Here is a 27,255-nt window from a genome sequence, read left to right as displayed (position 1 = left end):
GCTCAAAATTGGAATTTCTGAAGAAATGCGTCAAAATCATCGGAGCGATGCCTGCAATTTGGTGATAGCGCGCATAACAATCAGGAAAAATCTGTCCGAAAAGAAGTTAAGATACGAATTGGATTAAAGCCAGATGAAGAGTAGGTACGTCGCTGTCAAAACTACATCGTACCGAAGCACATGACGATTACTACCAACCCGTATAAATAGTATACCCTACTCTACGGTGGGTCATTTACACCCCAGGCATGACGATGATGACAAACCGGATTCTAGGCAGACGCCAAAAAGGAAAATGAATGCTCCCACGCTAACAGGATAAATGCAGAAGTGTGGCGCGAAAAATTTCATTTTGTATGTCTCGTGTACACTACTTTGTGAAGTAAAGGGCATCCACACAGTTTCTTTCTTGTTACTGTTGTTTTTACCTTTTCGCTTTTTAATTTTTAGTGAGGCTGAAGCAAGTTTCAGTGTCATGATACCTAGTACTGTGCAGGTGGCAAATTCACAGCATTGAGATAAGCATAATGACAAACACAAATATCCATAACTGAAATTCGAATCCAAGCCAGCGAAGTTGACGGGCTAGTGTTCGACCTACTCAACAATCGACCTTTCAAGGCTAGATTTTGGTCAAAATGAAAAAGGGTCTAACCAACAAAAGAATCGACCGTATGCGGTAATAATCGCGACCAAGGACGAAACAACGTACGCCGATGTCAAATGAAAACTAACTCTAATCTAGAGACACGCCCTACAGAATTGAAGAAGGAACATTTTTAATACAAATAAAAACTGCAGTATTATTGGGGTAGAACTACAAAAGCAAATAAGAAGGCCCTGGTTTGAAAAACTAAAGCCAAAACTTATTGCGATACCACGAAAGACTGGATGATTTAGCTACCAAAAATGTCAGGCCAGTTCGGCCAGCCAATTTGCAAGTCGATGCAGTGATATCATAAAGAAAGACCGACGACGAAGCAAGATACATCTATTGGTAGTGAAAACAAACAGCATACTAATAACAGGAAAAGTGTGCATCTGATTGGAGTGCATATCGCAGATGTTTCAAGGGTTAAAAATTTGGTCACTTTGCTAGAAGTTATAAAGCCTATAATTGGCAAACAATGATTTGGTGGAAAGGCTCACTTCATACAAGATCTTTTATTTTCACGAGACTTCTAGCGAATCGCAAATAGGTTCATCCACGTAAACATCAAGCTTTCCTAAACCAATTACGGGATAATTTGTTTATAACAAAATTTGATGGGTAATATAAAAACCCAAATAGAAGTCATGGAGTGCAGACAAATCTCTCAGAGTAGATATGGGCTGTGTAATTGATCGCGAAGGTATGGTTATATCGACAAAAATTAAGAGCAGTTGCTATGTTTCTCCAAGTTCGACGGCACAGCAGAGCCAATATCTACTGGATGAGAATGTAACGAATAGGAAGCAACATATGCCACATATAATTTTAGGCGACTTCGATGCCTACACCATGGAAAAGAGTAGTCGATTTATGAATTTTCTAGGTCGCATTTTGTAAAATCACTGCATCAGTTTGAGGCTATGCTGATAAATATGCAAATAAACGGAAGTGGCGTTCGCAAACAAGACAAATCCAGCAAATATGGCATGGCTTGCATATGAGCAGTATACAAACATCAGACGATAATTTTTGACGAAGATCGGCGGACGGATATATGTCCCCTGTTCGACCCTTCTCCTTCGTGATGCTTTTTTCCTATTTTATTTTCAATAAGACTATATTCCAGGTTTATTATAGATTAGGCAGATCAGAAACTTATGAAAAACAACCCAGATGCTCCTACAAAGTGACATTCCTCAAAAGTCAGCTGCAGAAAAACAGAACACATTATTGAATTAAATCCTCGCAGATGATGACCCTTCAATGCCAGCAAGTAGGCTTCACTCGCGACGAAAATGCATTGGAAGATCGGTAAACTACTAAATTTATGCATTAAATACTACTGCGAAAGTAAGAGTCCTAAAAATGTGGCATTTTCGCTACTCTTGATATTAAGAACTAATTTACTTCGGTGAATTGTAATAAGATAAAACAGGAACTGGCTAATTTGGGTATGCCCTACTACCAGCTGCTGGCTACTGGCAAAAGAAAAATGTTCTCCGTTTATCAAATAAACGCACTTCGGATGATTCGAACCTTTACAACAAGTAAGTAAGGAATAAGTCATTTATAAGCTTCATATTGAACTCAGGATTTCAAGATTAAACCATCAACAGTACAAGCAACCATCTATTGCGAGTCAGAGTGAACCCGAATTTTGCGAGATGTATCAAGATGCGGAAATTAAGACGCATGTTGTTAAGGTTTTGTGTTAAAAAAAGTCTTATTGAAATCGGTTTAATATCTGTCTGACCGTCCGTCACACAAGATTTACTCCGGAACCGAAGATATTGTCATGAAATTTGGTGAGAACATGTGGTCTCCGAGCTGCTACATGTGCAACGAGTTGTATCATTTAAGGTTGAGTTTAATGGCGAAGAATACATTTTTTCTCACAGAATATGGTCATGTGTCATCATTTGATACAAATGAAAGACCTAAATTAGTACTTTTCGATTTCTAATATTGGATGAAACGCAGGAGAGTGACAACTTGAAATGCGTGCCCAAAAACTGAAACAGTTCTCCTTCCTAAGACATATCCAATATATCTGAAAAAGATCACAATGATGCATTTATATAAAATCTAGGCCTCAAAATGCATCCCATTAAGTTAGTTTAGTTAGTTAGTGTTGATCAGATTAACCACTCGGACAGAAGTGGTTAGTATTTTTTATGTTGTTTGGAAGCGGGATCACGTGGTAGCTTTTTGACCCCTTCTTCTTTTATATGAAAATGAAGGTGACACTGTTCTTGAGGACCAAGTACAAGTATGTTTCACCGAAAAGTTAAGTTTGATAATATTCCTCACTACTTTTAAGAGAAATATCACGACTAACCTTGCAGATAATGTACGCCCCCAGCCGAAATCTAAAATAACCTGGCTCGTGACAATTCCGCTCGGATGATTTTAAAGTTCACATAAAACAAAAAACAAGTCGGAAACTGAAAGTTCGGCGCTTTAAATATAAAAGGTTTTGTTGGTTTTTTATGTAAGAATATTTGGGTACACGATGGTTCCATCTGAAATTAGCTCGTAGTGTATATATTTTGAATATATCTGATATACCATTCGATATAGTACTGACATTTTCTCTTAGGGAGTAATAATTGGACGCAAAAGAGACAATTTGACCTACTGTGACTTTGTTAATAATAGTACGATTTCCATTAAAATTTCCGGTGGAATCCTTCATGACCTATATTAGTGCAATTTTACGGATTTAGAATGAATTTAAGTGGGGTAGTAAATTTTCCAAAATATAATAATATACTATTACATATTAACTTTATTTAAGCAGATATCGTAATGGAGAGTATTTCAATGCCTAGATACCGCATGGATGAACCACCATAATTTGGGTGGCTTCTGAGAATGGGTCCTTGAAACGATTGACCTTTTTCGGACCCCAGCACATTTCCATTTGTGCCCCTTCATTAACTGTATGGGGCCCCTTAAGTTCAACGTCCAGTAATATAAATCACCGAATGTATGGGGGTTTACAGCTCCAACCGTTCTGCTAATTTTCGTGTCAAGTGGTGTAACTGCTTCCGAGGAAGGTGTGACTGACAGACAGACAGTATACCCATTTTAATAAGGTTTTAATTTCAACAAAAAAACCTTAGGAAGATATCGCTGTACTAGCTATGCCTGTTTGTCACAAATTGTGTTCAGTCAATCACAAAGGGATATTTGAAATTGTCCAGGAATTGCGACCAACCTATTGTTAGTAAAAAAGAAAGGGAAATGTCTTTTCAAATCAAGTGTGTCATTCGGATTGAAAATCGTAATGTATCCTACATCAGAAAAAGAACCGAGTAACATCAAATGCTATCAGTTTATCCCTTCTTCTTCTTACGAGCAAATTAATTGAAAAAATTGTAGTGGAAAAGATTCAAACCAATAATTTGAGGCACAAGTCGTATATTAGCTCATCAGTTTGATTTTCGGGAAGCATCTGCAACTATGGTGCAGGTTCATAGAAAAAAGGACATGATTGGAAGTTCAGCCACCTTATTACGATCTTTCCAAAGCCTTCGATAAAATGTGGCATCAGTGCTAGTTATTCCAATAGCGTGGATGTTTCCTAGAAGAGTTCTCGAAACTGCTGAAGTCTTGCTGTAATTTGAAATAAATCGTAGTTGGTGGGCCAGGGTGTTGGGTCTTACCTTTAAGTTCCTTAAAAAAATATTTCCAATGTCTGCCGGAGGATTGTAAACCTAAGCAACAAAATAATTACCGATGTACCTGCCCTCAAAAAGTAATAGAACAAACAGACATGTGTGTTGATAAGTTCGAAGTAGTTAGCATACTGTAAAGTATCCTTTCCTTAGATTGTTAGATTATACCAATGCAGTCTTTTTCAATAGATATAAATCTCATTCGCATTTGATTAAAATAGGATTCGTCAACAACAGAGGAAAAAAGGAGGATTTTGAAAAATGTTTAGATTAAAGTTTTTTTTAAACCTAATCACTGTCTATTCATCTTTCTGTAAATCATAACCAATTTGTTCGAAAACGGTTGAATCTACTCCCATCAAATTTCCTACCTAATTTGATGGGTCTGGGGTCTGTCGAACTCTTCATATACAGTGACTTAACATACTGACCACTCCTTCCCAGCGATCACGCTGAATTTTTCATATGACATAATGACATTGTAAACTAGCAGTAAAATATTCTATTCTATATAGAATCCCCCCCAGTAAAGATACATTTTCACTCCTGAAAATGAAGATTTTAAGTTACAAACACTTGTCAATATGTACGATGGGAAGTCCTCTAATATAACAAACAGCGTTGTAGCTAATAAACATTAACATTTTTGTCCTCAGTGGTTTTCAGATCAACTACTTGTGAGCAGTTAGTAGTGTCCAGGCTGACTTCTCTGCTCGGCATAAATGTAACTGAGCTGTTAGATAGACCTATCAAACTAGAACAAATGGTGTACATTCTCTTGTGCTATTCCGCCAAAGATTCAGTTTGCGTCTGGAGCATTGTGGGATAAGGTCTTCATGACAGATTGTGAAAAACATTTCAGCGTAATCTTGATGTACCCTGTACCCTCTTCCACACCAAATCTAAGAAATGACAGTGTGTTGTTAAACGTATGAGCGTTCGTAGAATGTATGGGTTATCTTTTTTATTGACAGAATTATACTCTGGTTTGCATGAGTGATAGTGTTGTATTTGGTGGTGCAAATTATGCCCCCCCTCCAAAATATCCAAAAATTCGAGCCCGGAATCACCTTCTTTTCCCCTTACCTCACCAGCCCTGGTTTTCAGTGCTGTGTTTCCGAATCTTTAGGGGCCAGAAAAGAAGAAAACGATCACAGAGACTCCGAATATGAATAGAATATTCATTTTGTTGACTACTATCCCCTTATTAATTAGCTTTTTCAATTGTTTTTCAACTAAGCAAGCATTTAATCTTTATTAGCATCGCATAGTAGTCATATAAGACAAACAAATCAAGACGATCCGTGATCCCATTCTTTATCTGTCTTATTATTTCTTACATTTCTTCAGTTTATTCCAACTTTGGGGGGCATTTCTGCATCTGCGCAATCGTTACTTACTTGCATTGATCAATATAATTTGAGCCAGTGCTTTCAGATTGCAAATAGAGCTGACACCAGTGCAATTCCATTAACATGCCAAAAGGTGGTCTTCCCAACTGAATCCCGAACGAGAATATGCTGCAAAATGTTGGTGCTGATTGAAGAGGATTTCGAATACGACTCACGACTCCTGGGTGATGCAATAACGACTCGAAATCTAAGTAACGTAATATTGAACCCACGTCACATAAATCACTTAATCCGTTATGAGATTGTTTGTCTGGAATCACCCCTTAAAAACGAGACCACTGAACTATGTTATTGGAATTCGAAAACACATTGATAACACTTTCTAAACATTTCTCTTTTTGATGCTGATAACATTTCAAATATAAACTTTTTATTTCGTTTGGGCTTGACACACATTCACTTCGTAAACACCAAAGAGACGAAACCACATTGCAAATCACGCCATTTTTGGGTTCACCCACACTCTGGGTTTCGTTTCGAAAATGCAACTAATATCCATCGAACGTGACGAAAAATGCACTCAATTTGCACTAAATTTTCGAAATTCACCAATTCGTTGCGATGCCTGGCGAATATACCACTAATGACTGCCAATGAAGTGATTGCCTGACTCCGACATGGAGATGGGGTGAGTGATTTGTATGGGCGATATGTTATCAGTTATCAGTGGAGGGAACATCCAGTGATCGTAGTAAGTGCGAGTGGGTCCTTATCGCACTGAACAAAGGCTCAAAGGTCGCAGGTTAATTGACTACGGACTAGAACAAATCAGAGACTTATTGGCACTGAAGTTTTTATTTACTTATTGTCGAGGTCTTGGATTAATAGAATGTGAGATCATCAGGGGAGAAGGGGGTTTATAAGTGTTTATATTATTTCCTGATAAAAATAATGGAAATCCAGTTTTTGTGGAAAAAATTCAGACAACTTCGGGGACGATGATGGTGCTTTTTTGTTGAGGACAAAATTGAATGGAAAATTGTACTTGAATGTTGTTTTTGCGAGTGTTACATTGCTTATGGATTGTGCAGACCATATATTCACTCGAGGATGATAGGCTACGTTATGACTGGAAACCGAAACTGGGGGTAAATACGTTTACTTTAGCTGGACTATACAGAAGAGGTTGAACTGCCTAGGTAATCCTTGCAATTTTATGGAACATAACAGATAGTGACTGGTGGGTGTGGTTTTCCAATCCGATCGCAGATGCGTTCTGCACATTGTAATGACTTATAGGTTGTGTGACAGGTAAAACATCATCAGAGTTGGCAGAAGTCAAGTAAGAGAGCCGAGCTATTCCAAAAGCTTAAAGAAATCGTGAAATTGATTGAGAGCGTTCACCTGCAAATGCAGGTGGTGTTCCGTCGACGCTTACATGCCACTGTGGTAGGCAGGCTTGGGTGTGAGGGTGTCGGATTCCATTCGGATACTCCAGTCATCATTCGTTATGCTCGCGGACGGACTTCGTTAGGTTCCATCTAATTAAACCTGTGGAAAATATTGTTGGGGATATGAGGAAGCGTAAGTCCACCTCTACTTGATATCGGACTGAACCAAATGGAGAGTAACTTATGATGCGCTCTCACTAAGCCCAAAACGAGGAGTCCGTGTGCTAAAAAAGTGAGAGTAAAATGCTTCTATTTGGCCCCGTTCGACATCAAGTACATGTGAACTTAGGATTCCTAATATTCCAGACAACAATTTGGCCTAGAGTTTTTAGTTGGATATTATTCGCAACCTAGTCGTGTTTACGATTATATAAAAGGGAGCGATTTCCATCTTTTGCCGTTTCTACCCCAGACTACTGCGGAAGGTAGTCTATTTCAGCTTCCAAGTTCGATTTGCTATCCGGATGGCGTTGGACTGTTGTATCGGAAGTTTGCGGTTCAAATATCACTGATGGCAGAGGGACTTGTTATCGTGATTGGCTGTCGGATACGAGTCGACTCAGCTATGAATGAATACCTGAGTTAAGTCAGGGTGATAACCTCGGGCGAGTGCAATGCTGACCACATTGCCTCCTACAGTGTACTTAATGTACCGTTACGATCCTGAATGAAGTCGTCTAACACACTTCAAGGTTCTTTGGTTTCGTTTTCCAAGCTTTCCATTACAGGCTTTTTTCCCTGCAAGTAAGTAAAGTTTTATTTCTATTCTTGCGTTAGCATACCTCAAGAAACTGGCATTTCTTCTTTTCGTCTTGTAGGTAATTGTTTTCAGAAATCTTTGAACGATATTGGCCTATAAAATGACAGCGTTTTTGTCCAATTATTTGAAAAGTTTAATATGAGATATGAAAGTTTGATTTAATACGGAAGCCACCAGATAAAGCTGAGCCCATTCCATTCTAGATGTTTCATTCTCACTTTGTTCTCGGATTGAGAAAAATTGTTTGATGTTCTCGGAACGAGGAAGATTGAATTCACGCGACTCCTTTTATTTCTATTTGATTTGCTCATATTTCTCTCAACGACAGAGCAACTAGGTTGATTCTTATCCGTTTGACAGTGTACCGTAGACAAGCAATTGTGGAAGTCTTTAATTTCGAATGAAATTTCTTTAAATTTGGGGCTTTGGTTTCTCGTGAACTTTTGGATAGAGCAAACATGTGATATCACAGGGATTAGTTGGCATAAAACCGATGTCGTCCTTTTTATTTGTTTCCTTCAGGTCACTTGAACTCTATTAAGCTTGACTTCGCTGCACCACATTGATTGACCAGGACACGAGGAGGTTGGGTTGACGCCTTTTGGCAGGATGCAACAGCGACAGATGCTCTGTATATTACGCATCACAACGGTTGCCTGCCTCAACTCGTTTGGCATAGAAAGACTTAATGATTGACACTTTCACGAAAGTGATGACACGTCTGTATCTGACAACTTTTATAGATTTAATTGTAGATCTGAGGATAAGTTTTATGGACATCACGAACTGGATGATGACGAGTTGCTACTAGAATGCCAGATATGACCGCTTGTTTCCATCACTGCAGATGGCGTCTCAACTATCACCGCGTTTTGGGATCTAGTTTATGATGGCATAGCAACCTCTTTGCCCACCAACTTGTTTCTTTTCCACTACTAAACCTAAAATATCATGTTTCAGAGCTTAATTCCAATTATCAGGGCCTCTTTTAGATGCACGTGCCTGAAAAGACATTGCGATGATATCTTTCACAGTAACTCCCGAAATTAAAGTGTTGAAGCGATCCGATTCAAAAGCTTTGACAAACGCAGATTTGAACGTGAGAACTGTTGGGGAGCAGGACCCAATTTTGCCGTACTCTTTAAATCATATGGTTCTTACCTAGTCCTTAACTTGCTGCTGAAAATTTTAACAGGATTCAAAAGAACAATCTATAAGATTTACTTTTTAAAATCTAAGTCGTTTAAGTGATGCCTGCGACAACGTTTTGAATAGTAATGCCTGATGGTCCAATTTTGGACTATGCATTCGAGCATAGCACTTGATACATTGCAAATACCGCGAATAATGTTGACTTTCAAAGTCTCTATTGAAGCTGGCTTATCACTGAAGCTCAACATTACCCCAAAGAAGAAATGTTGTACATTCTAGGCGACCAATAAACCGAGTCAAAATATGAATTCAAAATGATTTCCCAATGAGTTCATCGTTCCTCGCGCTGCATCCCAAGTAGCGTCATCTTGTGGAAACTAAAACTTATTGAATACAACTGTAATTTCAGATAGTAAGCAATCTGTTATCATGTTTCGATAGCAGTGAACATTGACAGTTACATTCGACCCAGCCTCATTTTTTAAGCAAAAGGACCGATCACTCCACCGTCTTATAAATCACACCAAAGCATTGCTTGATTATGATTATATTATATTGATATCTCTTGAAACTCTTCGGATTGTTCAGATAAAAATGCACCGATGACATCCGCCAGAAATAGCTGTAAATACCCGTTAAACACTTTTAAATGAACGCAGATTTTCGTAGTACAGCTGAATAATTTAAAGACGCTGTTGCGGCGTCAATTACCCCGTGATAATTTGCTAAAGAACACTGACTAAAAGTGACATGACAGTTGACATGAATGACGGGTAATCTATCAAAAAACCTTACTCTAAAAATAGGTCAAATAAATCACCCTATATTGCTAGCGTTGCTTATTTTTTATTATTTTTCTCATTCAATAAGATAAGTTATTTAGTTTTTATTTACTTTCTTCTTTGTTTTAAATTATTATTTATACCTTCCGCTGCCATAATATTCTGTTTTAGCAGTTATCATTTTTCGTCCAGGTTAAATTTCAGCTGAATGAAAAAGTCTATGAGTCTTTGAGCAAGCCTTTAATTTGAAGATTCCTTGCTAATAAGACCTAAGGCCTAACAAAGTTGAAACCTCATAGCCCGGGCTCTCTAAAAACCTGTGGCAGAGAAACATTGCTTAAGGATGTGATCCGTCATGGATGTTCCCTCTAGATTACGGTACTCGAGTTTTTCGCCCTCATAAACGCGGTAGTGTCCGGATAGCTAAGTGGTTAGAGCACAAGGCTCTCTCGCTGGCGACAGTGGGATTTGTATCGTGATTTGACGTCGGATACCAGTCGACTCAGCTGTGAATGAGTACCTGAGGTAAATCGGGGTAATAATCTCGGGCGAACGTAATGATGACCACATTGCCTCCTACAGTGTTCTGTAGTGTACCGTTACGGTCTTGAATGAAGTGCTCTAACACACTTCAAGGCCCTGATTCAAGATGGATTGTTGTGCCAACGATTATTATTATTATTATAAACGCGGTAGATCCAGTATTTCTTTTATTTTCCAATTCTCAGCTTCGCGCCCATTACTTTTCAGCTTTACTGAAATTTTTTTGTGTTTCAGATTGTGGCACGGTGTCACCTACGCAAAAAAGACTGGTAAAATTGTTACTATCGTGGGACGAATTGAGTGGGTGTCTAAATGCTAGCATAGAGGCATGCAAGTGTGTGTCAATGGGACACTTCAATAGAGTTGGGGATTTGGTCGAACCTTCACAGCCAATTTGGCAATTTCTTTAGGTTTTTGGGATAGCTCTGCTCCCTTAGTTGTTACACACCAAGAAGACTTTCGGCTGTCAAAAAACATGACACACAATACATGTAGGATCTCAACGGCAGAATAAGATCAATGAAGAAGTCACATTAAGGTAAAAGGAAATTAATAAACGGCAAAAATAAGGCAGCTGCTCCTGAGGAGAATATTGGCCCCCTCAGGGTGACAATCTAAGACAGATGGCATAATATTTAGCAAACATTGACAATTCGTATAGCGTGCTGGAAGCCATGATTTATTAAGTTTTTAAGTCACTCAGTTCAGCGCCTACATACGTTTTCGAAAACGAATGTGGATCATCGCGCTCTCCTTATCTGCATTAATTTGTAATTTGTATATCTAGGAGGCGGGGTTTCTGCGGGCAATAGCATCGAACTAGATGTTGCCCGACGATGCAGGGCAGCTAGAATTTTGACATGTATGTCAGTTAAGGTCGTACCAACAACCGGTTCTACCATGCGCGGTTTGTCTAAATTAAAAATGTTCAGTACCTAATATTTCAGAAATTTTACATGGAGTTGCGACATGTTAGTTTTCCGAAATATACTTCGTAACACTATCTCATCTATTATGTAGTTTCAATCCGATTGCGATGATTCCACAAATTTCAGGAACTAAATTTTAAATATCTTACATTTGCTTACATTTGGGCTTGACACTTGGATACATTAAGTGATTGATAGAAGGAACCATCACTTTTATACCCTTTGCCGGAGTTACAATGTGTGCAATTATTCGTCCTCAGAATGTGTAACAGAAATCTGTTTTCCCCATATTTATTTCTTTTCGATTAGTTTTCGCTTTATATCGAAATTCCAAAAAAATGCTACCTTTTTCGATGTATTGAAAGGGTAAAAAAAAGGATACATAACGAGTTAAACAGCTTAGGACAAAAATCAGAATGTGTGTCCCTGAGAGCAATACACAATACTGGAGGCTTTTCTCAGTCTCTTTTTACGCGTTTCAATTAAAATCCCTTAACTGAGATTTGTTCAGCATTGTGAAAGCAAAAACATAGATTGAAATTAATCGCAGAAAGAGAAAGGTGAGTAGTTGGGATTCACAAAATTTGCAACTAAACCCCCGTTTCCAGTAAAATATCTCGGCATAGAACTAAGTCAGAAATGAGACGACTCTCATCCGAACTTCAAGAAAGTCAAAATAATACGGGTGGACCACAAAGTCAGATTTACTACTTGTGTCGCGACAGGAATTTTGTGCAACCTCTGATATTTTATATTGATTCTGGTTAGTTAATTAGCATTTGGAATGGGCAGTAAAAAGCGTGTAAAAACTTTACAAGTTGAGGGGTCCAATGTATCCGTTGATATCGATCGATTCGATAAAAAGTAAGTGGAGGAACTTACTAATCGCAAATAAATCATTTTGTATTCATCATAAAGATACCATACTAGAACTAGAATGTTGTCAAGAAGATCACTAGTCGCTTTAGGAATACGAATCAGTGAGAAAGAATAAAGGTCATTAAGCTTCTTATAAGATTTGTTACGGTTCTAAGGCTACCCAGTTCCGTAAGTCCTTACCAAGTTGGACATAAGGTACGGTGTAAGTATTCATAGATCTAGTAGCCCTTATCATACTGGACTTAATACGCCACACAAGTTTCCACTCATGCCTATAGATTGTGGAGTTCACTTCTCAAAATATTTGTGTTGTGATATTACTCGCTTTACTCACTAATTACATACAAAACAAGCGACTTAAGATCAACATGATTGAGACCGCATATTTTCATGCAGTTGTGAAAACCTAAAGTCGCCTGAAGTCCAAGGATGCATCGAATGAATTCCATAAATTCAATTCGAATATGACGGCAGTTTTTCTTTAACTTTTGCTTTGTCATCTAGCTTACATCAATTGAAATTTCGTTTGATTAATTTATTTTTCATTTGTACTCTCAGGTTTTCTCATGACAGATATGTAGACTTGTGAAATGGCAGCTTCATTTGCGCTGTTGCCCTTTATGGTTCCGAGCGCCGGCTGACTTCTAGAGACAATGAAGGCCGCCTCGCGGCAACGAAAACGAAAATATTGTTTTGGATCAGTAGAATGCTATGATCACCTTCGAAATGCACTCATCGTATGAAAATTACGACAGGAGCGCACTGGAGACAGCTCACTGCAAGATATCGAACTGGATGGGGAAAAAGCAAAATAATAATGATAATCGTTGGCGCAACAATCCATATTGGATCAGGACCTTGAAGTATGTTAGACCACTTGATTCAAGACCGTAATGGTACACCACAATACACTGTGGAATGCAATGTGGTCAGCATTGCGCTCGCCCGAGATTATTACCCTGTTTTGACTCAGGTACTCATTCACAGGTGAGCTGACTGGAATTCGACATCCAGTCACGATAACAAATTTCTCTGGGAAAAAGCAAAAGATCGGCTGAAATAACAATGGCATTGTGGCGCGGTAGGATTCGCAGCATTCGAAATTTATTTCGAATGTTGCGAGTGCGAGCGAATAGATGGCGCGGATCTATCCACTTTGCGTAGCACGCCACGGGAGTGGAAGATCGCAGAAAAGTGTGCCATGAGTTGTTGTCTAAAACGTAGTAGACACACAAAAAATTAATCTAATGCAGTAATTATGTTTTTCGTAAAATGTCTCTGATTTGTAATATTAAGTTCGAATATATGAATAAATACTGAAGTCCTTTGAATTAAAAATAGGAAAACGGAAGTTGAGTCCGCCGACTAAGATTAGGTCAAATAACATGTATAACTAATTTAATAATAAATGTTAACTTAAATATTATAATAAATATAAGTAATGTTAAATACTTAATTGGTGACCTCGTTATTTAAAAAACGACAAATTATCCGACATCGCCGCCATTGGTGAAGCTCTATTGACGACAAAATTCGTCCGAGCAACACGGCAGAAATAGAACTTCCAAACACCGAGAAATCTATCAAAAACATCAGTAGACCGTACGGCAAGTGATTTTCACGCGTTCGCATCTACAGTTGAGTGTGGAGTGCCGTTGTAAACATCACGAAAACGTGTCGCATCTCCACATCCCGAGTCGGAGCAGAGGCAAGAAAAAACGCGAGAAAACCTTCTCTACACAGTGTACTGCGCGACACACGTCGGACCCTCTCCAGAAGTAGATTTTCACGCGACTTCCCGTACGCACGCCCTCCTGCACAACACCTTTCACGCACCGGACTAGTCATCATTGTCACAACGATCAACAACAGCAGCAAACGGCTGTCCCCGTCGCCGCCACCGCTGCCGTCCACAGTCGCCGCAACCACCACCGCTGCCATCACAGACGCAGCAGCTGTCACCGGTGCTGCCACAGACGCAGCAGCTGCCACCGCTGTCGCTACAGACGCCATCAACGCAGCCCCAGCCACCATCATTGCCGCAGCCACTTCCGCCGCCGGAATCGTCTCCACCATCGTCGCAGAGGTCGAAGCCGCCGCCGTCACTGCAGCCCTCGCCGTCAAGATCAGCGCAGCTGACCGACACCAGCATCACCGCTATCAGGCAGACACCGAAGACCCCGCCACCATCGCTGCAGCAGAAGCCGCCACCACCGCCGCCGCCTTCACATCAACGCCGTCTTCACCAAAGAGGCCGCAGCAGCGAAGCATTATTGTAATTTATTATTGTTCAATACATTAGAAGTTTTAAAAAAAAAAAATAGTAATAAAAGATTGAAATCGCTGCAAGAGACGGCGAAGAGGTGTTTAGCATCGCGAGTTCACCATTTTCATTGGTGGTGTTTTCGGTCTGCGCTGGAGAGCGTCCGCTTCCCTCATCATTTTTTTTTCTCGTTTCGTGCGTGCATTTGTGGGTGCGGCCTGCCGTGTCGGTGTAAAGTTCAACGCGTTTCAGTATAAACTCACCGCGTTTACATCTCAATCTCGTACTTCTCTGTAAGAAAAATGTCTTTTGACAATAAAGACGCGGCAGGCCCATCGGACCCGCAAGTGACCGCCCTCGCCGTACGCGTTCCTCCGTTTTGGCGGCGGAACCCCGAGCTGTGGTTCGTGCATTTGGAAGCACAATTCCAAATGTCCGGCATCACATCGGACGCGACCCGCTTCAACTACGCGGTGGTCGGCCTGGACGAAGAGTCCATACTTCTGGTGTCCGACGTGGTGAAGTCGACATCGTACGTGCAGCTCAAGAGCGAGTTGATCAGGCGCCTGTTGGCAAGCGAGTCGGCAAAATTAGACCACTTGCTGGCGGGTTTAACGTTGGGTGATCGAACTCCCAGCCAATTGCTTCGTGAAATGAGGCAATTGGGTGGGAGCAAGATCGGCGACGACCTCATCAAGTCGCTCTGGCTGCGTCGGCTCCCGGAGGGCACCCAGGCGATCCTCGCTTGCGTCTCCGGTTCCTTGGAGGAACTGGCAGCGACGGCCGACCAGGTCCAGGAGGTGTACGTACGCCCAACCTTGGCGGCCGTTCAACCACCGTCGGATGAGGTGGGTGAATTGAGGCGCGAGATTGCTGCTTTAACAGCCAGTATGGCCGAGATGCGGGCGACGTTGGACGCTCAGCGTTCGGGCGCCAGATCGCGAGCACGCTCACGGTCTGCCACCCGAAAAGGGCGATCAGGTAGCAGGTCGTCAAGACAGTCCACGGACCAAGGGATTTGCTGGTACCACCGCAGATTCGGGGATAAAGCGACAAGATGTACGCTACCGTGTAGATTCTCTCCTACCGCAAAAAACTAGGTCCGCGGGGGGTCTTGGCGGCGGCCACCCAGAACGCAGCGCCACGTCGCCTAACTATTTTCGACCCCCTCAGCGGGCGCAGCTACCTCATCGATACTGGTGCGGAGGTTTCGGTTCTTCCCGTACCTCGGCAACATCAACTTTTCCCTCAACCGCTCAAACTTGCGGCAGCAAATTCCTCCCGCATAAACACGTACGGGTATAGGCAAGTGGACGTGAGTCTTGGCTTGCGTAGGACGTTTTCGTGGCGTTTCATCCTGGCGGATGTCAGCTTCCCCATACTAGGCGCAGACTTCCTGTGTCACTATGGATTGCTAGTGGACTTGCAAAACAAGTCTCTTATAGATTCCACGACCAACCTTAATTCGTCGGGACATATGGTATCTCACCCAGGCAATAATCTTTCCGTTCTTTTAGAAGACATTACCGACTCTCGTGTTCGGGCACTTCTCCAAAAGTTCAGCCAGATTACTACCAACTGTGGTCTCTCCAAACCAGTGAAGCACAATGTGCAGCACCACATTATCACTACTGGTTCCCCGATCTTCTCGAAGGTGCGTCCTCTACCATCTCAGAAACTGGCAATTGCACGGAAAGAGTTTGAACAACTCGTTCAACAGGGTATCTGCAGGCCCTCAAACAGCTGTTGGTCTTCCCCACTGCATATGGTCCCTAAGCCAAACGGCGAATGGCGCCCATGTGGGGATTACAGAAGGCTAAATGCACAGACTGTTCCTGACCGATATCCAATTCCACTCATCCACGACTTTGCGTATCACCTCGCGAATTGCCGCATCTTTTCGACCTTGGACTTAACCAAGGCTTATCACCAAATCCCAGTAGCTCCTGAAGACATTCCAAAGACGGCAATATGCACACCCTTTGGACTCTTCGAGTTCACCCGGATGACTTTCGGATTGTGCAATGCGGCGCAAACCTTTCAAAGGTTCATTCACTCAGTCCTGCGAAACCTCGAATTCTGTTTCGTATATTTGGATGATGTTTTGGTCGCTTCTTCCACTGAGTCTGAGCACTTAGCCCATCTCGAGTGCATTTTTCAACGTCTCCTTGAGGCCGGTTTAGTCCTAAACGTTGAGAAATGCAAATTCCTTCAACAACAGGTGAGATTCCTCGGCCATTTCATTTCCCCTGAAGGAATACAGCCCGACCCAGACAAGGTGCAAGCGATAACAAGCTTCCCGCGTCCAAAGACAGTGAGGGAGGTGAGGAGGTTCTTGGGCATGCTAAACTTCTACCGTCGTTTCCTGCCCAAGGCCGCCCATCTCCAGTCCATTTTGAACGCGTACTTGTCTGGCCCCAAAACTAAGGACACACGAGAGATCGTGTGGTCTGAAGAGGCTATCTGCGCGTTTGACAAATCCCGTCAACAACTGGCCGACGTTACACTCTTGGCATTTCCTCTGCAAGATGCACCCCTAGCCGTTTTTGTTGATGCCTCTGACATCGCAGTAGGTGCTGCCCTTCACCAAAAGGTGGACCAAGTTTGGCAGCCGTTGAGCTTCTTCTCGAAGCAGTTGAATCCCGCTCAACGGAACTACAGCACCTACGATCGCGAACTGCTCGCCGCATACCTGTCCATCAAATACTTCCGTTTCTCCCTAGAAGGCCGGCCGTTCACAGTGTTCACGGACCATAAGCCTCTCACGTTCGCTTTGAAACAGAAGCCCGACAAAGCGTCCCCTCGTCAGCTTCGACACCTGAGCTTCATAAGCCAGTTCACGTCAGACATCCAGCACGTGTCCGGGAAGGACAACATTGTTGCTGACGCTTTGTCTCGTGTCTCCGAAGTTAACATCCCCGCCTCACTCGATTTCTCGGCTATTGCCAAGGCGCAAGTGGATGACGCAGCACTTCAGAGCCTCAAGTCCAACCCCAAATACAAATTTCGGGAGTTGCCCATCTTCGGCTCAAACCTCGCGCTCTGCTGCGAAGACTCGGAAAAGGGACCTCGGCCATACATTCCGGCCACATTTCGCAAGGAAGTGTTCCACGCAGTTCACGACTTGGCGCACCCCGGCATCAGGACAACAAACCGGTTAGTCACCGGAAAATACTTCTGGCCCTCCATGAACAAGGATATCAATTCCTGGGCCAGAGAGTGCATCGCATGCCAAAAGTGTAAAGTCTCCAGACATGTAAGGAAAGAAGTGGGCTCATTCCCCCGCACTACCAAGCGTTTCCACACCATACACCTCGACATAATAGGGCCTTTGCGAGACTCGCACGGTTATAAGTATTGCCTCACAATCATCGACAGGTTCACGCGGTGGCCTGAGGCAATACCTCTGAAAGACATTACGGCGCAATCATGTGCTGAAGCCCTCTGTCGAGAGTGGATACCTCGCTTTGGCGTCCCTGCAGTGGTCATCACTGACCAGGGAATGCAATTTGAGTCCACCCTTTTCTCCGAGTTAGGCAAACTCCTTGGTTTTAAACGCCAGCGGACTACGGCATACCACCCACAATCCAATGGGATGCTGGAACGTTGGCACCGGACTCTGAAAGCCGCCATTATGGCACGCGACGACCCGTCCTGGACGCAAGTCTTGCCTCTCGTCCTACTCGGCCTTCGTACAACCCGCCGAGAGGAATTTGCTGCCAGCCCCGCGGAGCTGGTTTATGGGGAGAACCCAAGACTCCCAAGCGATCCGGTCTTCGACAAGAGATCGGGTCTCACGGAGTCGGGGTTGGTGCGTCTGCTGAGGGACAATCTCCGACGCATCAAGGCGCCACCACCCACTCGACACTCGTCCATACCTGCCAGTTCGCCCAAGGAGCTGGACACTTGCACGCACGTGCTGATCAGGACGGATGCCGTCCGGAAGCCGCTGCAGCCTCCATATGAGGGCCCGTACCGCGTTCTCGAGCGGGGAGAACATTTCTTCCAGCTCGAGATCGGTGGTCACAAAAAGGCGGTCTCTTTGTCCAGGCTGAAACCCGCGTGCGCCCCGAAGCAACGTCGTGTCCGCTTTGTGGATTAACGGCGAACGAAGTTCGAGGATCAGTCGCCGAAACCCTTAGGTTTCATCTGGGGGCGGAGTGATGTGGCGCGGTAGGATTCGCAGCATTCGAAATTTATTTCGAATGTTGCGAGTGCGAGCGAATAGATGGCGCGGATCTATCCACTTTGCGTAGCACGCCACGGGAGTGGAAGATCGCAGAAAAGTGTGCCATGAGTTGTTGTCTAAAACGTAGTAGACACACAAAAAATTAATCTAATGCAGTAATTATGTTTTTCGTAAAATGTCTCTGATTTGTAATATTAAGTTCGAATATATGAATAAATACTGAAGTCCTTTGAATTAAAAATAGGAAAACGGAAGTTGAGTCCGCCGACTAAGATTAGGTCAAATAACATGTATAACTAATTTAATAATAAATGTTAACTTAAATATTATAATAAATATAAGTAATGATAAATACTTAAGCATCATCTAGCGTCTGTCGATAGCGTCAGCTACGATTGTCATTTTTTGTTTGCGCAGTCGTTGTTCCAGGTGTGAAACATATCGCACTTTGATTGGTGTCCGGGAAAAAAGTGTAAGGACACATTTTCGTCAAATAGTTCACGTAATGGCATACAAGCACATCTAAGAGTAATTTTCATCTGGACTTAAGTGGTGAAGAATCTGCATGGGCGGCTAGTAGAAAAGAAGGCCTACTTTAAGTCCTTTTCACCGCACTCTCAAGTAGATCCAACCGCATCTAGTCAACAACATTGGTGTTTGGGGAAAGGTGCCATAAGTGTTAATTTCTTCCGTGATTGTGAACTGCTTTCAACATGTCAGTTTTCAGTTTTTTAGACAGGGGGGCCTTCGAAAATTCTTAGTGGCAAAGGGCTTATAGAGCAAAATTTCAAAAAGCTATCCACATAAATATGATTAGATGGAAAGATTTTACGAATAAATTGCATATATACCCATAAACGAGAAGAACACGGGCGCCATCATCTCAATGAAAACCATTTTTTTTAACAAGCAATTTTGCTGAGTGCAATAGAGGTCACTACCATTTTACATGGGCCAAAAGCAGAAGCATCCCTATGAGCTCAAATTAGACTCATCGCCTGCGTAACATAAATAAACATCGCAAAGTATCATGTAACAAATTGACTGAGGAACGATAAATAATGGGAAACCACTCGGACTGTTCACTGCTAGGCAATCGGTGGACCCCATGCTGGTCTGAATGTTTTCGGTACAGAATATGCGTAAACTTCTCCCAGCCACAAGGCGAACATTGAGTGGATATTGAATGTTATTATTCACAACTGCTCAGTAAATGGAGGCTAAATATTTTCTCTTGGCTTAGGACAAGGTAAACACACAAATAAATTGTCGGAACTACATAAATACGCTGGCAGTAGCGCCACTTGGCACTTTGTTTATTTTAAAACTAATAAAGCCAATCGTGAGTCTGAATGTAAATGTTTTAGTGACAGAAGTCGTTAAAATTAACAGCAGGATCGGTGGCAGTCTAGGGGCGAGAAAAATGATTTAATTGACCATAAACAATTCCCGAATGGTAATGTTTATTATAATTGTTTGAATTTCGGTCGAGTGCTTACGACATACTGGGATTGGGTATTTTTAAGAAATGAATGACTGATTGGAGAGGAATCGAGAATATTTCTGCCAAAATATTATTAATTTCTCAGAAATCGTACTTGACCAAAAATGAACCAAATATTTATGCCACTAGGGGTCACAAAAATGTTGCAGATCGAATTTTTACTAGGCCTAACGTATAATTTTGAAACTGGAAAGTTTTTCTAGTACTCGACACACAATTGAGATAATAAACAAACAAAAAAACATTAAAATTGATTAACAAAACATGGTAAGTTTACTACTTACCCACTCAAGCGGTTAACTGAAAAATCAAAGCATTTATCAATTTCACTCAATCTGGCATGATGAAAAAAAATATATGCAATAAAACTAATCCACTTCGATAAGAACGTTTCCGGCTAGGCCCAGCGTTCCACGAGTTTCGCTGATTAATTTGAATGGAATAGGTTTTGACTTATCTGCAATAGTTTTTTACCAAGAGTTCGAAAGTTATACGTTTTCATACTAGAGACGTCATGTTTATATTTCGTAAGTAAGTTTTTTGATCCAAGGCAACAATTATGACCAAATTTTGTCCTTTTGTGGCCTCTTATCATATCACTCAGAAGATGTTAATTTAGTTGATAGGCGATCAATGCACATGCATTATCGAAAGTAGAATTTATTCAAGGGAGAATAATGATCACTGGTTAATTCAGATTAGGTGCTAGCACTGAGGAAGGAGGCACTTGGTCTCCGAAACAATTGTATGTGGAGAAAAAATAAAAATATTTACAGGATAAGGGAAAAAATCTAGTTCTTTTTTCAACTTATATACCAACTGTAAAAAAAAACACGGACATTAACTTCAACATGGTATATAGGTTGGGGGGTCTGAGTGGCAGGAAAATTGCTGATTTTTGGAGGAATCTTGGCAATAATTTTAAACACTTATATCTCGCTTAATATTGAGAATTTCGCAAAAAAGAGCTTAATTCGTGATCACTTCTATTGGGGAAGCTTCAAAATGGTATATAGGTTAGGGGTCTGGTTGGCAGGAAAAGTGCTGATTTTTTATCAGGATGTAATCGGGAGGCGTATCAAGCCACCGTTGTTTCGGCTGGCTTTTCGGTAGCTTACCATTGACTTCGATGTTCAAACCAATTGATAAGTGAATTACGTGACCACACCATCAAAAACGCCCCTCCCACAGTTTTTCCACGATCAGTGTAACCCCATATCGATCGGAGATATCCTCATTTCGGAGGTGAAGCCTATGGTGTTTTACGTAGGCACCTGTCGTGAGACTTAAAGCCTACCGTCGTCTTCAGACACGGATTGATTTTGTGACCACAATCAGAGCCCCGCTGAGACAAGCGGTACCAGTCTATACCAAGTGCATGGCTTAGCATTCATACTGGTGGATGCAAGAATTACCTAAATCTCCACCGAACTATGGAGTACGGCACCCGTGTTGATACGCAACACCACGTCGAGGCCCGAAGGTCTCTTCTCGCTTGAGCATAACCACAACCACCATGAAACTCCCACTAGGGGGGCCAACCGCAAATAACCGAGCTGTCCTCACATACAACAGGAGTTCACCCGAAGTATGTGAGTCCAGGGGCTTTCCCGGTTCCCATGGTACCAGTATATCCCTAGTAAGGTTTCGTAACCAATTTGCCACTTCAGATGAGTCCTCGTGCAGACTTGGGTCTGATCGCCCTGATTAGGCCTTTGGAGCATTCGCCTACTGAATCACGGCCGGCAAACCAAAGTGATTACAGCGTCTCCCGGTGGAGGTATTTTTTCCAGCGAATATTGTTATATAGGGTATCGAATGACGTTAACAATTTGAGTAGAGCTTTAGGATATAAGCAAGAATTTCAGAAACGGGGAGTGAGGAATAAAATTGTAACAATGAACCACGGACCCACTCTCAAAAATCCCCTATTCAAACACGTAGAAGAAATCAGGATGGTGCCTCTGTATGATGCGTTCCATACCAATATCTAATATCTGTTCAAATAAATAAATCAAGAAGGAACAAAACAGCGAGAAAGAGAAAAATTGCTTCCAAAAAAACTGTATTTGTTTTAATAAAGAAACTTGTAACCTCTCCTTTTTCTTTTTACGTAAAAGACTAGCTACCAAAATCACTTCCAGAATGATTAATTTAATGTTGAGAAGGAATCCATCTTAATTTCATTTTCAAAAGTAAAAATAAAAAAATGTTTCAATAGGTTGACTATAATATGCAGCACAATGGCAAATTTGATGAAAACCCCATTTTATTAAAAAAGTTATAGTAGGTCAAAGTTGTTTGCCCCGTGTGAATTAGTTATGGAATGTCAATAGCACGCCAAAATGAATAGTGCATATGCATTATGACTACTTGAACTGGCGTACATCCAAATATTCTTACATAAGGGGTGCCCAAAACCTTTCATATCTGAAGTGCCAAGCTTGCGGTTTTCGACTTGTTATTCCTTTTCCACAGCTCAGCGAATTTTACACTTCCACAATATAATATCTAAACGGAATCGAATACAAACCTGCAACAATTCGCAAAGATTTTTCTTTTATGCCGTCCTGAAACTACATAGATTATCGTCTGATCATGCTGGCAGACCACGAGTAATCGATCCCGTGGGCTAGGGGACCCATCCAGCCTGTTAGTTACGCCTTAATAGTCCTAATTTGACCGGCGAACGTAACGTGAATGGGAGGCTCTGGCTTGTCAGTTTGCACTCTTTAAACGGCCGGTAATTGTTTGAAAAATGACCCGGTGAACCGGACAGACATGTTTCTTTAGGCTGCGAGTGAGGATTTATTGCTTGTTGAGGATGTCAACGAAATTTCATAGGCACTTTTATCGCTCGTGAACATTTTTGATAAATGCTCACACGCAAAAATATCTCATATTCTCGTCTCAAGGCCTTCCACGTTCAGAGTAGAACTAATGATTTGTAACTTACCGGTAAGTGGATGGTATTTTCAGTTCAACTGGGGCCTTACCGACTCACTCGGCATAGGGTAGGTAAGTATCAGTGACCGCTCCAAGGAGCCCAATTAGCATTGTGGTGCGCCGTTTTGATGCCACAAACTCCAAAGGCCATGACTGCTGTTATGAGAGCAGGGTGGTAGAGTCTAGTCCGCTCTGATCTTCTGAGCCAGCCCGTAGCATGTCGTCGTTGGGTACAAGGCTTTAATCGCCCCTGGGCTGTCGGTCAGAACGACTGCGTTACGTTTGGGGCTCGGATAATGTTCCAGCCATCGACAGACCTCCAGCTTTGGCACTACTTCCGCTTGCAATACACTTTTGAAACCTGGGAAACCATACAACTCGGATGTGTGTGTGTGTGTTTGAGTTGGGTGAGCCTTTGAGCACTCAAACCCTAGTGGTTCATTGTACTTGATTCCCCCGTCTAACGGATGATTTGTGGATGTGATGCTTCCCGCTGCAGTTGGAGCATATCAGCACTAAAAATCTGATGTCTGATGCGTCCGCAGGCGGGGTACTCACATAGACAATTTTCCGTGGATTCCGCTTTCTCATTTCAGGGTGGACACGTATCATCGTGGATAATTCCTATTCTGAACATATGCTCAGCTAGTGAATAATGGCCAGTCAGAAAGCCCACAATACTTTTGCAAGTCTCCCTGCTTTTCAACAGGATAAACTTTGCAATATGTTTGTTTGGGTCTGACAGGAAAAATTTGATCTGCCTAGCACCATTGAGGCTTCGCCACCTGTCATTATGGGAAGCTTGTTCCCAGTTTTTAATGGCAGCATCAGTCAATGCTACCGAGATGCCAATTGCTGGTTTCGGTCCGGGCATGGGGAAAATTGAAGCCTCTTTTGCTAAGGCATCCGAGATTTCATTTCCCTCTACACCACAATGACCAGGTACAACTCGGATACACTGGCCACAGACCATTTTTTATTCATCGGTAAAGAATACCGTGTCAGAACCTTGTAACACGCCGCCGGTCTTCCACTCTGCCCTGGTTGGAAAGTCTACAGCAAAGTTTCTCGAGAAGTTCAGCTTGCGTGTAGCATAGTTCGTTGGGAATGCCCAGATGTCCCGAGGTACTTCGTCTAGTACGTTATTGTAGCCGTAGGGCTTCGCTGTCCGCTGTCCGAATTCACGTAATCTGACGGCACTGCACCCCACAACGTGTTTAATGCGGAGGTCTAGGGGTACGAGATGCAGGAGTGCATTTAGAGCATCTGCCGGGCAGGTTCTCTGAATCTTATTAAGCTTCGTTCTATTGTACTTTTTGTCGAGTCGTACGTTACGACTAGACGCATCACAGCTGTGTACATCCAAAGAAACATCCTCGGCCGGAAACCCCATTTCTTTGCAAATGTTTTCTTCTGCTTAACCCTCAGTTCTATGTTCAATTTCCAAGTTTTGGATCCAGGATTACACCCAGATACTTTACTTTGGAGGAAAGAACCAATGTTTGTCCATTCAGCCGCGGTAGGCGGAATTCATTCGGCGTAATTGACAGGTCGAACTGAACATGCATGGCGAGCTTTAAGAATGTGTCTTGAAGTCGATATTGTCCGCAATTTAAAGGGACGATGTTGTCCTATGCCGAGATCAGCTAAATTTGTCGGAAGCTTGTCATTCTGACATCATCTCAAAGAATGGGCTTTATTGTAAATGGCTAGTCACCAGCCGCGCACATATTTCTTTTTTTTTGCTAGCGTAAAGACGTAATAAAGATTCTACGGCGCCAAAATCCACGTCCATGTTGCACTTATATATATAAAAATGCAATCAAGATTGCTTCAAACCCACCGTAATATCCACGTTCCTAAATTTGTGAATTTCAAAGGTTCGTGGTCCATCGGATGGTGATTAGGTAGAGCTTCCTAGGAAGCAACCCAGAGCTCTTCAGCTTACAATTTTATTTTCTGGACATAAGTAACAGAGGTGGAGAAGGAATAAAGCTAAAGGGAGTAAAAATATGAAAGCCCTCGTTGAGAAAGCTGACGAAATCACATGCAGCGGATTGCATTCCAGTAGAATTACATCCTTTAGGAGACCATCCCTGAAGTCGAATTAGATACGTATTACATCGAGAGCGATGACTCACCAGACCTCGTTCCCAATAGCAAGTCGTACAACTCCTAGAAAATCTTCTCGCCAATATTCTTTTCTTCTAAAATCATGGGAATGCACCTGAGGCATAAGCAGTGCTAGGTAAAGGTATAATTCCCCTTCGCCTCGATAATCAGGTATCAGAGTGGTTCAGCTCGAGGTGGAATATCGAGCCTTTCAGAAAGAATTCTTCGTTCTTCTTTTTGTTCAATCCATAATTGATATCATTTCATTTCACAACTACGTAAAATTGTATCGATCGATCTTTATATAAATTTAAAGGTGAAAAGTACACGATTTTTTCAGTAGCGTTTGAAGGGCTGTAGAACTTTATAGCGTAGAGATTCATAAACAAGAGCTAGCAAGGTAATAGTCAACCTGGACGCATATTTTATTCATAAACCACAAATAAGGGGAAGCTACTGAAGTTAGATGAGATAAAAGTAGACATCACAACGAGAAAGGCCGTGGTCAGCAGAATCCGATCAGTGTCACAGTACCTGATTTTGTGCGCATCCACACCTCAAAAGTCAATGGCACCGGAGAGCTAAGAACAGAAATGAGAATTGGAGATAAAATAAAGAGCCGAGAAGAGCCTGACAATATGTGTTATTTGGCCGACATTTGATTTATAATAACTACTAGCGATTTTTCTCCAGTCTCTAGTTTCTTTCATTTAGCCTTACTTTTTGGAATGCAAGTGTAAGGAATGATATGCCAAACATAAGACATGTCAAGTTTCTGAAATGAAGTAAGAATGACCTAAATATCAAGTACCTGCGAACATTTCTGTACAGACTAACACAGTGAAGCTAAAGGTTTCCGGGTGGACCTAAGTGGTAAACAAATTCAGATGTCAAATACGCCTATACTCTCATGCATAGCAATAGATAACTCGGGTTGATAATTTACTCATCCTTCAACTGTTTTTTTTATACAACAAGGTGTTGTCATAAACCTTGAAAGGGATAACTACTGGTCCTCTGCATCTACTAGCAAAGAAGTCAAGCTTCGAATCCAAAGTTCGCTTTTACGATTTGGCTCACTCAACAGTGGGGAGGTTTACTTGTTTGATTCAAAAATAGATGTTTTGAAAAGTCATGCAGTCATGAAAAATTATTTCATCGCTGATTAAGTGGTGGGCCCCGTCGCAAAGGAATCCCCTAATCGATCGATTTGACTGTGACATGGATCTGGATTCAGGAATGTAAGGGACCGATAGTTATATTGGCTGTGGCGAGTGGGATCAACCCCCTTGAAATACACAAATTAAATCAGGAGACGTTGAATATATTGGAAATGTTAAGCAAGTCCCCGGCTGGATTGGGAGAGAGCAAATTCGTTTCGCTCTGGATCCTCCGATATGAATCAGATTAACAGCTTTCGAATTTGCTAATGACAAAATTAGCAACTGATTTATTGCTAAGCTAACAATAGTCAATATTGCACTTGAAATTTATACAAACACCCTCTTGAATCCAAGCTGTGTGAACATTTTTAAAAAGATTATTAACATTCTCAACTAAACTTTTCTTAACCCAATTTCAATTCAACGATTTTCCTTTGAAGTTGTTAATTTTTTATGAAGATAATGATGATTTATTTATTTTCTCACAGAGTAGCGCCTCCTCAATTTGGCACATAATTTGTCAGTCATAAAAACCTACTTATAGTAAGGCAACAGACGCGCAATAACCCCATCAATTAGACCCCCCCAATGAAAACGAAATGATATTCTTTGGCTTGGAATGAAAACACTTAATTTTTTTCCGCTGTATCATAGCTGTCTTTTTGAAAGATTCTTAGCTAAAATAACGAGCAATATCTACTTATAGATAGACTCTTATGTGGTTTTGACCACTTGACATAATAAACTTTTGATTTTCATTTCTCACAGTCAACGATCTGGGCCAGTTGACCACTCAGGCCCACATTGTGGTACTACAGAAGGTGTGAACACTTCGGTTGTGGTTTCGGCAGATTAGATGACCAATCTTTTCTGAAGATGAAATTATATACTTTCAAGA

General features: G+C 41.8%; 1 protein-coding gene across 5 annotated transcripts in view; it reads right to left on the bottom strand.

Moving 5' to 3' along the window:
- The window catches only part of LOC119654649 (protein folded gastrulation), a 375,724-nt gene that overhangs the window by 116,987 nt on the left and 231,482 nt on the right, over nucleotides 1-27,255 (bottom strand). For 2 of the 5 annotated variants that reach the window (XM_038060135.1, XM_038060134.1), the window contains one exon: nucleotides 20,421-20,436. The exons of 2 other annotated variants lie outside the window; for them this stretch is intronic. The gene's annotated coding sequence lies outside the window, so the exon portion shown is untranslated. Of the gene's footprint in view, nucleotides 1-5,732; nucleotides 6,325-20,420; nucleotides 20,437-27,255 lie in introns of those variants that run through there. One more of the 5 variants, XM_038060136.1, reaches the window with a different exon arrangement.

Source organism: Hermetia illucens, chromosome 4 (assembly GCF_905115235.1).
Source record: "Hermetia illucens chromosome 4, iHerIll2.2.curated.20191125, whole genome shotgun sequence".
NCBI lineage: Eukaryota > Metazoa > Arthropoda > Insecta > Diptera > Stratiomyidae > Hermetia > Hermetia illucens.
Note: the sequence above shows the minus strand (reverse complement) of the source record. Positions and strands in the feature narration are given on the sequence as shown.